This window comes from Camelus dromedarius, chromosome 12 (genome assembly GCF_036321535.1).
Source record: "Camelus dromedarius isolate mCamDro1 chromosome 12, mCamDro1.pat, whole genome shotgun sequence".
Taxonomy (NCBI): Eukaryota; Metazoa; Chordata; class Mammalia; order Artiodactyla; family Camelidae; genus Camelus; species Camelus dromedarius.
In genome coordinates, this window is record NC_087447.1 from 58304107 (window position 1) to 58317700 (window position 13594).

Below are 13594 nucleotides of genomic sequence, written 5' to 3' on the forward strand. Positions count from 1 at the left end.
AACTCAATTCCAGAGTAATACTTAATCCATCACAGGAAAGTAGATTTATTTCCATTATGGTAAGACTAGTTCTTTTATTCTCTTACCTTAAAAAAAAATTATTTCTCATCATTTCCATTATCACATGGCTTTTGATAGTTTTATCTGTGAAAATAAAATGAAATCTCAGGACAATTTTGTAATGAGTAAAAGGACAATGCTTTATTAATGAAAAAGCAGTTTAAAATATTTAAACAGATATTTCTATAAATATTTAATTTATAAAAAAGATTAGACTTTATTCATATTAGGGAATTGTGTGTTATTAAAATATAAGATTGAGTGGACTTGTAATGGATTTATATTTTTGAACCTTTGAGATGCCCTTTATAAGTTTTATTATATTGAGCAAACCTAGCTAACTAGCACATCAGGGTGGAAGGGAGACTTGTTGAAGTAAAAAAAAGGCAATTGTGGTTGAATTGAGAATTTATTGAGTAAGAAGTGTAGCAGAATTTTATGGGAGTAGGGAGGGTAGAAGGTTAGTTCAAATGGAGCAAATTTCTTGTTAAACTTTGGCAGTGTTTGCAGTTCTTTGCTGGATGATGAATAGATTTCTTAATTTTGCACAGAAAGGTTTTGGTTAGAGAAGGCGAAGAGCGCTCCGTTAGGAGAATTGCAGTTGGTAGGGGATCTTAAAACCAGTTAACTGTGAGGTTTTTTTTTTTTTTAGTTCCCCTCCCCTTTTTATATTGAAGTATTGTTGATTTACAATGTTGTGTTAGTTTCTGGTGTGCAGCATAGTGATTCAGTTTTATGTGTGTGTGTGTGTATGTTTATATATATATACAAACACATATATACACACACACACACATTCTTTTCCATATTCTTTTTCATTACAGGTTACTACAAGCCATTGAATGAAGTTCTCTGTGCTGTAACAGTAGGACCTTGTTGTTTATCTGTTTTGTATGTAGTAGTTCATATCAGCCAATCCCAGACTTCCAATTTATCACTCCTTTCCCCTCCCTCCGGTAACCATAAGTTTGTTTTCTATGTCTGAATCTTTCTCTTTTGTAAATAAGTTCATTTACATTATTTTTTTAGATTCCATGCATAAGTGACATATGATATTTGTCTTTCTCTGACCGACTTATTACACTTGATATGATTATCTCTAAGTCTGTCAGTGTTGTTGCCAGTGACGTTTCATTTCTCTTTATCGTTGAATAGTATTCCTATATATAGTATGTGTATGTATACATATATACACATACACACACAGCACATTTTCTTTATCCATTCATCTGTTGATGGACATTTAGATTGCTTCCATGTCTTGGCTGTTGTAAAAAATGCTGCTATGAACATTGGGGTGCATGTACTGTGAGTTTTATTTTGATTGAGTGAAGATTCTTTGTAACTCTTGGGTTCTGAAAAGGAGATGACTACATTTTTAGGCTGATGCTGAAACAATCTGGGGTGATGGTTAAGAATTAGGATAGGGCTAAACTTGAAAATGTAGAGGAAGGGTTTGATGTTAAGAAATAAGACAAAACTTCCCTTCGTCCTGTCTTCCTCCTTCCATGGAATCTAGAAATCCTAAAAAAAGAAAATAAATAAAAAGCACAAGCTTAGGAGATACAATTTGATGGTTAGAGAATTAGGGACATTTAAAGGAGTCTTGCAGTTTTTATCTTTAGATGCTGTGCTTGGTGTTCATACTGTAGAAGAGACATTTAATCAAAAACTTAATAAAAATTATGAAGTACTGGGAGTACTATATAAAGAGATTCTTTGCTTTATAGGAATTGTATGCAAACTCAAATTAGCACATAAAAGGGGATATTAATAAAATTAAAATTTGTATGAAACTTACAAAATTTGTATGAAACTGTAGCTATAGGCACTATAGGTCTTTTGCTCTATCATGATCTTTAAGTTGTCTGGTTACATTATGAAAGCCTGGGAAATATACTAGAAATTACTTTAGACATTTCCATTAAACAAATTACAAAAGAAAAAAGTATTCGCTTATGTAAAGACTGTTGTTTATCTCATTCCTCAAGTAATTATTGACCATCTACTTCCTTCATAGCACATATATTTCAAATTGATGACTGCTTTCAGTTAGGGTCTCTGGATGTGTGTGTGAATATTAAAATCATTCCAAGACAGTATTCAAAGGAAACAGATTAGGGAGATGAGAGAATTGAAAATGGCTCTATGGAAGATGAGACTGCAGTATGAACTTGAAGTATGAATAGGTTCGGATGGGATAGAAGTGGGAGGTTGGGAATTGCATCTGGAAATCAGAAGAGTCATGAAAGTGGTAATGTACACTGCACCTTCAAGTGACAGTGAGGAGACTTGTAAGGGTAGCATGATAGACTTCTGTTTGGGAAGTATGGGAGTGGGGTAGGGTTTAAAGGTAAAGTAGACCTGTTGTGTGATGGTTATGCTACGTGAGGTTTACATTTTTTTTCTGGTAGGCAAGTGTTTGGGCAAGAGAAAATTTTTTAGAATGATGTTTTAGGAAAGCCATTGTCTGGGATGGCTTGAAGAATCTTGTTGAGATTAGAGCCAGAGAAGCCAATTAGGAAGATTTTATAGTGTTTGAAGGATGGAGGAAATATCTGCTCATGCAATGCACTGTGCTAGGCTTTCACATATATTATCTATTTAATCTTTAACAACAACATTTAGAGTTAGGTATTATTAGCCCCTGGCTTTCAAGAGCTGGATGTTGGAGAAATTCAGTAATTTGCTCAGAGGATAAAGTCTGCTACCTTTCAGGCAGTATGTATAGATCTGCCTCTTTCAAACAGTTGTTTATTACATGGCAATGCTAAAATTTATTTGATTAATCCCTATTGATGGAAATTTAGATTATTTCCATTTTTTATTATTTTACTAGCTATGCTACAATAAACATTTGCATACACTTCTTTGTACATACTTTACTTTCTAGCACTGTATTTCTGTAGAAGAAACACCTAGGAGTGGAACTGAATTCCTGGATTAAAATGGCCTTTAAACAAATGATATGGGAGGCCTGGAGAAAGGTACTGAATGTGGATAATGGATCCTGATTGTCATGGCAGTTTTTAGAGAGTCATAATAAAGGTACAGTGTACTTGGTACCACATAAAAAACTAATAGAGCATATCCTTGCCAAGTATGATAACAGAGTAAGCCATGGAAAATTAGAATAGAAAGCCCAAAAAAGAATTTAATCCAGTTCTTAAATTTACTGTTGAGACTCTTGAGATCTAAAAAGTTTTGGAAAGCTTCTAAAACTGAGCAGGGATTAGGATCTAGATACCCAGAGTTTCAGTTCACTATTCTAAATGTAATAAGTCTTTTCACCTCCCAAAGTAAATTTAAGAAGAAAACTACATTCAAATTCCTTTCCATTGTTTTATATGTATATATAGCTCATATGTTTGTAATTCTATTTTCTGCCACTTTTACTTAATATTATTCTATAATGAATGATGAAATTTTGATGTGTTCAAAAAGTATTCAATGTTTAGTTTTCTCTTCTTTTTTTCCCCTCTTCTCTCCAGCTAATCGAGAAGAAACAGACATGTTCTGATCTTAAGATGGGCTGGAGTGGGAATAGAAAATGAGATTTTGTTTATTTAAAAGGAAAAGATGGTATCAATTTAAAGATTCTCAGAAATACTGATGTAAAGTATATGATCCTTTTTTCCTACTTGTTTTAAGGGTAGTACAGTATTCTGTTAATAGATTATAGTTTACCTATTTCTTGTTGGACATTTTGGCTTTTTTTTCCTTAAAATTTCTGAACATACTTTAAATTTCCAGTTGTTTGTTGATGGTATATAGAAGTACATTTTGTTTTGATCAGTTTTAGGTTTATGATGAAATTGAGAGAGAGGTACAGAGATTTCCCATACACCCCTTCTCTGACGCATGCAGTGTCTCCCTCATCATCAACATCATCTACCAGACTGGTACATTTTCTGCCAAGGATGAACCTACATTGATACATCATAATCACCCAAAGTCCATAGTTTACTTTGGAGTTCATTCTTGGTATTATAAATCCTGTAGGTTTGGACAAATGTGTAAAAACATACATCCATAATTAAAATATCATACAGAATATTTTTACTGTTCTAAAAATCCTCTGTTCTCTGCCTATGGCCTCCCCCACCCACAGCAACCACTGACTTTTTAATTGTCTCTCTAGTTTTGTCTGTTCCAGAATGTCATATAGTTGGTATGATACAGTATGAAGTCTTTTCAGATTGGCTTTTTTCACTTAGAAATAGGCATTTAAGGTTCTTCCATGTCTTTTCATGGCTTGTTAGCTCATCTCTTTTTAATGCTGAATAAGATTTCATTGTCCGGATGTACCGTAGCTTACTTATCCATTCACCTACTGAAGGATGTCTTGATTGCTTTCAAATTTGGGCAGTTATTAATAAAGCTACTGTAAATATCCATGGGTTTTTTGTGTATAGAAGTTTTTAACTCCTTTGCATACCACAGATCATGATTGTTGGATATTATAGTAAGAGTATCTTTAATTTTTTAAGAAACTGACAAACTGTCTTCCAAAGTGGCTGTACCATTTTACATTCCCACCAGTTATGTATGAGAGTTCTTATTGCTCCACATACTTGCCAGCATTTGTTGTTGTCACACAATTGATTTTTGTCTGTAGACTTTGTATCCTGAAGGATGAAGGAAAGGGTAACATTGACTACCTTGCTCAGCTCCCTTATTAATACTTTTAGTTGCATCCTAGAATTCTCTATACAGATGATCATAGTGTCTATGAAGAAGACTTTTATTTTTTCCAATTTTTATGCCTCTTATTTCTTTTTATTCTTATTGCATTGCCCACACCTTTGAGCACTTTGTTGAATAGAAGTAGTAAGGGTGCGGTGAGGCAATAAAAAGAAATAAAAGACATAACAATTATTCTCTTTTCCTCTGTTTTATAAATGTGTAATTGATAATGAATTGGCCCTTTCTTTTTTTTTATTTTTATTTTTTATTTCTTTTTTTCCCTTTCATCAATATTAAATATCCTGTATCTCTAGTAATGCTCCTGTATTGAAGTCTACTTTGTTTAAAATGTGTATAGCTTCTCCAGCTTTCTTATTAATGTTAACATGCTATATTTTTTCTGTATTTTTACCTTTGACATAAATCTGTGTATCTCTTGTAAACAGTATATAATTAGGTGCTGCCTTTTTTTTTTTTAACCTCTTCTTACTATCTCTGCCTTTTAAATGAGGTTCTTAGAGCATTAATACTTATGGTCAGGTTTAAATTTTTATCTTGCTGGGGTTTTTTTTTTTCCTCTTTTTTAATTTTTTCAGCCTTCTTTTGGATTGAATATTTTTAAATCCATATTTCTCTATTGATTTTTTACTTTTACCTTTGCATTTTTTTTAAAGTGGTTCTTCTAGGAATTTGATATGCATTGTTAAGTTTTCACAGTATGCCATGAATTAATATTAACAAAATAAACATCTGTATTTGACAACTATGAACCTGGATTTGGTCATTTTTATAGGGCCTTCTCTTCACTTTTCCTTGTCATGTCAGCCCCCTTAGTGGAATTCTGAATATGATGACAAAAACTTCAGGGCAAAAATCACATTTTGTTGACATATTTTGAATTAAAGATAATTATCTTCATTCCCATCATCTTCATACAGAAGTTCAGTATTGCAACTCTCGGTAGTATGTGAAAGAGTCAGATATGGATAATAGGAAGCCAAAAGGTCTATTATAAATACTCTACATATTTTCCCCAAAGTTCAGAATTATTACATCCTTCAGAGTTGAATAGCAGAAGCAAAAGGATTATTTGCTCACTTTTGCTTTGACTTAATCTGGTCTAGGGAAGCATTTCAGGGTCAGGTCCAGGTTGTACTGGCAACTTTCTCAATGGACTACATCTTTAATTTTCTTAAGGAAGGCTTTGTGGAGATAGGCTGCTTTTTGATGTGTGTCCATCTCATTAATGTAAAAGGTACCCATAATTAGAATTCATTTTCTACATGCATTTAAGTATTTCTTTCTAGTTCTATTATATTAGTATTATCATATCTCACAGTAGTTTTTGAATTTTTTTCACAGTATTTTGGGGAAGTTTTTCTTAAGATGTTTACCTAAGTTCTGAAGTTGGTATCTGTCCTTGGTAACACTATACTGTTAAGATGCATAAGAAAACCTCAGCATTCAAATAGTAGGTCAAATGAGTGCTGGTGTTCATTTATAATAACTTGTAATATGTGAATAATAAGATGCCATGTAATGTTAACTTTAAGAAGTTTTGGTTCATGATATATAAATAACATGAGTACAATATCTTTTAAATTAAGGTTTAAAAAATTTTTTTATACCTTCCCCCCACCAAGTTTTAAATTTTGATTCTGAACTTGGAAGGTGGCAGCAATTTCTCTTACCAAAAATGTGTTACTGAAAGAATCTATATTATGCATACTTATGCATGTTTATTGCATATGTCTGTCAAAGGTAAATACTTGTAGAATTCTTATACTATTTGAAGAGTTTGTTTAAGCCACATCCACATATTCTTTCATACACACAAAATTCAACTTAAAACCTTCCTTTTCTCTGTAGGTTAACTATTTTAAAGTGTTTCAAGAGACAATGAGGAAATGGCTCAATGCCTCAGTCAGGGAGAATTCCAGTGACATCTGCAGTGGAGAATGGGAAACAGAAGAGGCCAAGATTGGAAGAGCAGGTGGGGGAGTAGGACATTAGGTCAGATATAATAAAAAACACTTATGTGGAACTTAACAAATATTTTTATTGTGTGTATAGCACTTTAATATGTGATTGTACTTAATAGAAGAATAAGAAATAGGTGATTGAATTACCTGTCATATAGAGAAGAGGGATTATATATTTATGTGAATAAAATAGAGTAATGAATGTGTTAGAGCTTTGTAGAATAGAATACTCTTGTTATGAAAAAAGCTAATATTTTGTGTTTCAGGCACCTGAACTAGGCACCTTATGGTGGGGTTTTACTTTTTTTTTTTTTTTTTTTTTGCCAAAGCCCCACTGTGAAGTAGAGTTAGTTTGGAGTGAAGTTCTAAAACATAGCAGTTCTGATACTTAAAAAAAAATTTTTGCATTAGGGATTTAAAACAATTTTGTTTTGAAATAATTTTAAAATTAGGGGAAAATTACAAGGATAGTATAAAGTTTTTTTACATTCTCCCATATTCATTCATTTTGTTACATTTATCATTCTCCAGATTTTTTTTCCTGAAACTTTTGAGAACAAGTTGTAGATCTCATACTCCTTTACTCCTAAATACATCAGCATATTTCCTAGAACAAGGGTATTCTTTTATTATCACAGTATGATGATCAAATTCAGCAAATTTAATGTTAATACCACACTCTTGTCTAATAAACATTCTACATTAAAGTTTACCAGTTTTCCCAATAATACCTTTTATAGCAGCTCCCCCCCATCTAGGATATAGTCAGCGTTGAGCATTGCATTTAATTGTCAAACCTTTTAGTCTTTAATCTAACACAGTTGCTCAGCCTTTGTCTTTCATGACGACGACATTAAAAATATCCACGAAAAAAGGCTTAGCACCAAAGAGGAATTTTTAAGGAATGTTAAATTTAGAGTTTGTTATAAATCATCATTTGACTTGCTTTTTTATAATTCTGCTCTTTTCTTTTTGGGCTTGCTGCCATATTTTAATGTCATCGCTTGGCTTCTATGCATGACATATATGGTCTCTCATTTTATCTAGCACAGTTGCCAGGGAGAAACTTTTAAACTTACTCTAGTTTTTATTTTAAAATTGTATTGAACTTGCCAGGGAGTTTAAAAAAGACAAAAAAAAAAAAAAAAAGTCCAAGATGCTACTGTTAGTCTATTCACATGAAGTGGAATGAAAGCCAGAATGGGAACCTTTTACTTCTTGACATTTCTTGACTTGCTTTCTTGAATAGCTTATTGTGAAGTAAGTAATGAATAAAAATCAGTTAATAGTTCATATCATAGAATTTGGTATAAACATAGAGGATAATGAATGGGAATGCACAGTAACTTTGGAGCTTACTAGACCTGAATCCCAGTGATACTCATTACTAGCTGGAGAGTCTTGACCAAGTTACTTAACGTTAGAGGAGAATTCAGGTAAAATGAGGATAATAATACCTACAGTGTATATGTTTTTGCCAGTGTTAGAACAAATACAGAATGCATAATAGCGCCTGGCACATAGTTTGTGTTCAAGAAATGGTTATTATATTTTTATAAAATCATAGACAGCTCTATGAGGGATCTTGAAAATTACCCAGGTAATGAAACCTGTTCAGAAAAATTAAGTAATTGTTATTGCCTTGTTAAGAGTATAAGCTCCTTAGAGTAGGGATTGTTTATATCTTTTACCTTATGTTCTTTAGAGGGTTTTGAGCATAGTGATAGACTTTAGATACTTGGTAAATATTGCTTGTTTAAATACATTTCAGACATCTAAATTCTAGACATATTATGATGTCAGATAAGTTATCATTTTTATCTGGTTTAAAATATTTATTGTTGATAAACCTTTGAAAATCACATAGCTCTTAGAATATGCATTAGTGAAAAATGTAATTTTAGGCTTGTCAGGCTATCAATAGAAATGAAGCAGAGGTTCTAGGAATGTATGTATAATTTGTAAATATTTATATTCAATACTAAAAAGATTTTAAGCAAGCATAATTAAGCTGTTTTTAATGTAGCTTTTTAGCATATGTCGTATTCAAATGTCATTTCATAATGAATTGCTTATTTTTGGCGTTACGGTTTTCTTTAGTCTCATCTCTTTGCTGCTATGCACACCTAAATTATCTTAACCAGTGAACTCATGTTTAGTTCTTTAGTTTCTTTTTTAGGGCACTTAAAACTCTTAAAAAGATTGATATTTCATGGATTTTATTCCTTCATAGAGGTCTTCCAAAGAACAGGGAAAACAGTTACATATTTTTTAGACTCATTCTATCTTGCAGTTACCCTATGGTTCCACTGGACCATTTTATAAATCTAAAATGCATTTGGGGATATTAGTGATCTTATTTTGTCTATATCTTGAAACATTCTGCTATTTCATCTGAGGAATTATTTCATCATTACTCATTAATTACTCTCAACCATGGGGGAAAAAGGCTGAAATAATAAGAAAAGGGAAGAATGATGGAATTACTTAAAGCAGAGGTTGGCAAACATTTTTGTAAAGCATAAGATAGTAAACATTCTAGGCTTTAAGTACTACATATGGTCTCTGTGACGTATTCTTTAAACAACACTTTGAAAATGGAAAAACTATTCTTAGCTCCCACGTCATACAAAAATAGGTTATGGGTCAGATTTAACCTGTGCAACTTAGTTTGCATTATCCTACAATTTTTATACTCCATCGTCCAAAGGATTATGTCATCTTTTGAAAACTATAAAAGAAGACTGGAGACATCATCTTCATTGTCTGCTTTTTACTTTTATTGGACAGAATTGGGAATTAATAATTTTTCAAATTTTGTTTATAATAGCAAAGAGAAGAAAATTGTCAGAAAAACAAATCTCACAATTATTGTGTGAATAAGAAAATGAATCCAAAGAGACAAATAGCATTCTAGATTCTCGTGATGATAGTGAAGTTGATCATGTAAGCAAGATCTCAAGACTGAATCTTCAGATGATGATCTGTTAGGTGAATTTTCTCAAACAAAAACATTGATGATTGAGCAGTATATTTTTAAGGACCAAAAGAAATTTGATATTCTTACCCGTTTAGTCATTCAGCAAGGGGGAATTAATCACGTAGCATTTTATGACAAAATCTTGGACATGAAGTAAAAAGATGTGTGGGTATTCTTTCAACTCTTAGGTTTGTGCTCCAAAGATGATATAGTTTGTAAGTGGACATTACATTGCTGAAAGTGGGTGTATATATAAAGGCAATAAGAAAGCAATAGGTGTAGAAATGAAAAAAATTAGATTGCTTATTCTAAATAAGGTTTATAAATCTAAAAATGACAATGTTTTGCAAGTTATGGGTCAAGGAGGATGGCCATTCTTTCTTCAACAAGTTATGAGCCATTAAAATTTTCAAAACTTCAAGTTTTCAGTTGTTGCATTTTGGCAATGCAGTTGCCAGAAGGACCAGAAGTAATGATAAGCTAGAACCAATTACAGCTGTGTTTGAAATCAAGAGTCAGATTTATAAAATGGATAGGTTCCACATTTATTTGTGACAGTGATGAACATTTGTATTCAGAGAATGTGGCCCATTTTGGCTATTTGTAACTTAAAAACCAAAAAAATATGGGCAGTCTGGAATGGATATTTAAGTTTGCTATAGTTTGATACTTATTAAAAATTCTAATAAAGTTTTTTTACTATCTCTTTTTCTGAACTTTTTTTGTGAAATGACTTAAAATGTGTATATTTCTAAGAGTCAATTTGACCCAGATAGTAAATGATGATGACTGCTTTTTCCTTGTATATTGATAGTAAAGCACTAGTTTCCTATAGGATTTGAAGGAAACTGTCTCAAATATGCTCAGAGAGCTAAAGGAAATCAGGAGAATAATGTATCAACAAGTAGAAAATATCAGTAGGAAGAATTTTTAAAGGAATTAAACATAAATCATGGAATGGTAAAGTACAGTAACTGAAATGAAAAATTGATTAGAGGGTTTCAGTAGCAGATTTGAGTAGGCACAAAAAAGAATCAGTCAATTAGAAAATAGGTAAATTGAAATATCTAATTTGAAGAGCGGAAAGTAAAAAGAATGAAAAATGATCAGAGCCTTGGAGACAGACCAGTGAGACACCATCAAGCATGCCAGCATATGCATAATGGGAGTCCCAGAAGAAGAAGAGAGAGAGAGAAGGGGTGGAAAGAATGTTTGAAGAAATACTGCCTTAAAACTCTAAATTTGATGGGAAACATTAATCTACAAACTTAAGTAGCTCAGCAAACCTCAAATAGGATAAACGTCATTCCAAGACATATGATAATTAAGCTGCCAAAGACAGAGCATCTTGAAAGTGGCAAGGGAAGCAACTTACCACATACAAGTATCCTTACTGGGATTATAGCTGATTTTTCATCAGAAACATTCAGTCCAGAGAAAGTAGGATGACATATTTAAAGTACTTAAAGAAAGAGATCAATCAAGAATTCTGTCTCCGTCAAAAATGAGGGAGAAATGAAGATGGTCCCAGATAAACAAAAACTGAGAGAATCATGGGTGGAGGACTTACCTTATAAGAAATGCTAAGGGGAATCCTTCAGGCTCAAGTGAGAGGACATGAGATAGTAATATGAGTTCATGTCAAGTGAAAAAAAGGACGCAGGTAAAGGTAATTACATAGATAATTATAAAAGTCAGTATTAATATATATTTTGTAACCCCACTTTTTTTCCTTTCTGGTATAAGAGACAACTGCATAAAACAAAAACTGTAAAACTGTAAGTCTGTGCTCATGGGCACACTATGTATAAAGATGTAATTAGCAACGATAACAACTAAAGGAGAGAAGCAGTTATATAGGAGCGAAGATTTTATATATTGTTGAAATTAAATATGTATTAATCCAGACTAGGTAGTTATAAATTAAGATGTTAATTGTAATCCCCAGTGCAACCATTTAAAGAATATAGCAAAAATTATATATATAGTAAAAAAAAGGGGGGGGGGAATTAGTACACTGACAAGTGTCTATTTAACACAAAATTGAGATCTTCAACTAAAAGGCAGAGATTTGCAGAATGGATAAAAAATATGATTCAGCTATTGATTCAAAGATTTATAAATTGGTTGAAAGTAAAGGAAGAAAAAAAAATATGCAAACAGAAACCAAAAGGGAACTTGGAGGGACTGTAAGAGTAAATAGTCTTAAAACAAAAATTATTATGAGAGGTATATAAGGACATTGTATAATAAAAAGGGTCAATTTATCAAAAAGATGGAACAATTCCAAACTTGTGTGCACCTAACAGAGCCTCAGAACATGAGGCAGAAATTGACAGAATTGAAAGGAGAAATAATTTAGCAGTAATAGTTGGAAACTTCAATACCCTACTCGGTATGGATAGAACAGCTAGACAGATTATTATCAAGGTTATAGAAGATTTGAACAACACTGTAAATGAACTAGACCTAACATATAGAGCATTCTACTCAACAACAGCATGTATGTTCTTCTCAAGTGCCAATGGAACATTTTCTTGAATAGCCATATATTAGACCACAGAACAAGGCTTAGTATTTTTTTCCATAGATTTTTATTACAGTTCGAGTGCACATACACATTATATTGCATGTAAATACATATATACAGTGTACTACACATTTTTTTAGTTTACATATATTTACTAATTATTGTTTCTACGAACAGATTGATTCTTAGCTTTTTAAACTTACATAGTTATCAAAGGAATAAAAGGCTTAGTATTTTTTTAAATTTTATTTTATTGAGTTATAGTTAGTTTACAATGTTGTCTCAATTTCCAGTGTAGAGCACAATTTTTCAATTATACATGAACATACATAAATTCATTGCCACATTCTTTTTCACCATGAGCTACCACAAGATCTTGTATATATTTCCCTGTGCTATACAGTATAATCTTGTTTATCTATTCTATATATACCTGTCAGTATCTACAAATTTTGAACTCCCAGTCTGTCCCTTCCCATCCCCCTCCCTCCTGGCAACCACAAGTTTGTATTCTGTGTCTATGAGTCTGTTTCTGTTTTGTATTTATGTTCATTTGTCTTTTTCTTTTTTTTTTTTTTTTTTTTTTTTTTTTTTTTTAGATTCCACAAATGAGCGATCTTGTATGGTGTTTTTCTTTCTCTTTCTGGCTTGCTTCACTTAGAGTGACATTCTCCAGGGACATCCATGTTGCTGCAAATGGCATTATGTTGTCATTTTTATGGCTGTATAGTATTCTATTGTATAAATATACCACATCTTCTTTATCCAGTCATCTGTCAATGGACATTTAAGCTGTTTCCATATCTTGGCTATTGTAAATAGTGCTGCTATGAACATTGGGGTGCAGGTGTCTTTTTGAAGTAGGGTTCCTTCTGGATATATGCCCAGGAGCAGGATTATTTGGTCATATGGTAAGTCTATTCCTAGTCTTTTGAGGAATCTCCGTACTGTTTTCCACAGTGGCTGCACCAAACTGCATTCCCACCAGCAGTGTAGGAGGGTTCCCTTTTCTCCACAGAAATGCTTAGTATTTTTAAAAGACTGAAATCATGCTGTTCTTTGACTACATTGATAGAAATTAGAAATAACAAGTAAATCTGGAAAATTCACAAATATGTGGAAATAAAAACCAAATACTTTAAAAATACTGAAATGTGTATGTATTTTTAAAGCTCAGAAAAATGCAATTAAAAGTTTATATTCGTATGCTTGAAAATTTAGGAAGAGTTTTGATACTTGCAGTGAATGTTCTAGTTATTAGGAATGTGTGTTGTCCCAGATTTTTGTTCTTCAGTATTTCTTTAGACATTTTATAGTCATATAAAAACAGCAGATAAACTAGTGATCTGTTCATTG

At 32.2% G+C, this 13594-nt stretch overlaps 1 protein-coding gene across 1 annotated transcript in view; it reads left to right on the plus strand.

Annotated features, from left to right (window-relative positions):
• The window catches only part of HIKESHI (heat shock protein nuclear import factor hikeshi), a 28422-nt gene that overhangs the window by 9626 nt on the left and 5202 nt on the right, over nt 1-13594 (plus strand). The gene's annotated exons all lie outside the window — the stretch shown is intronic.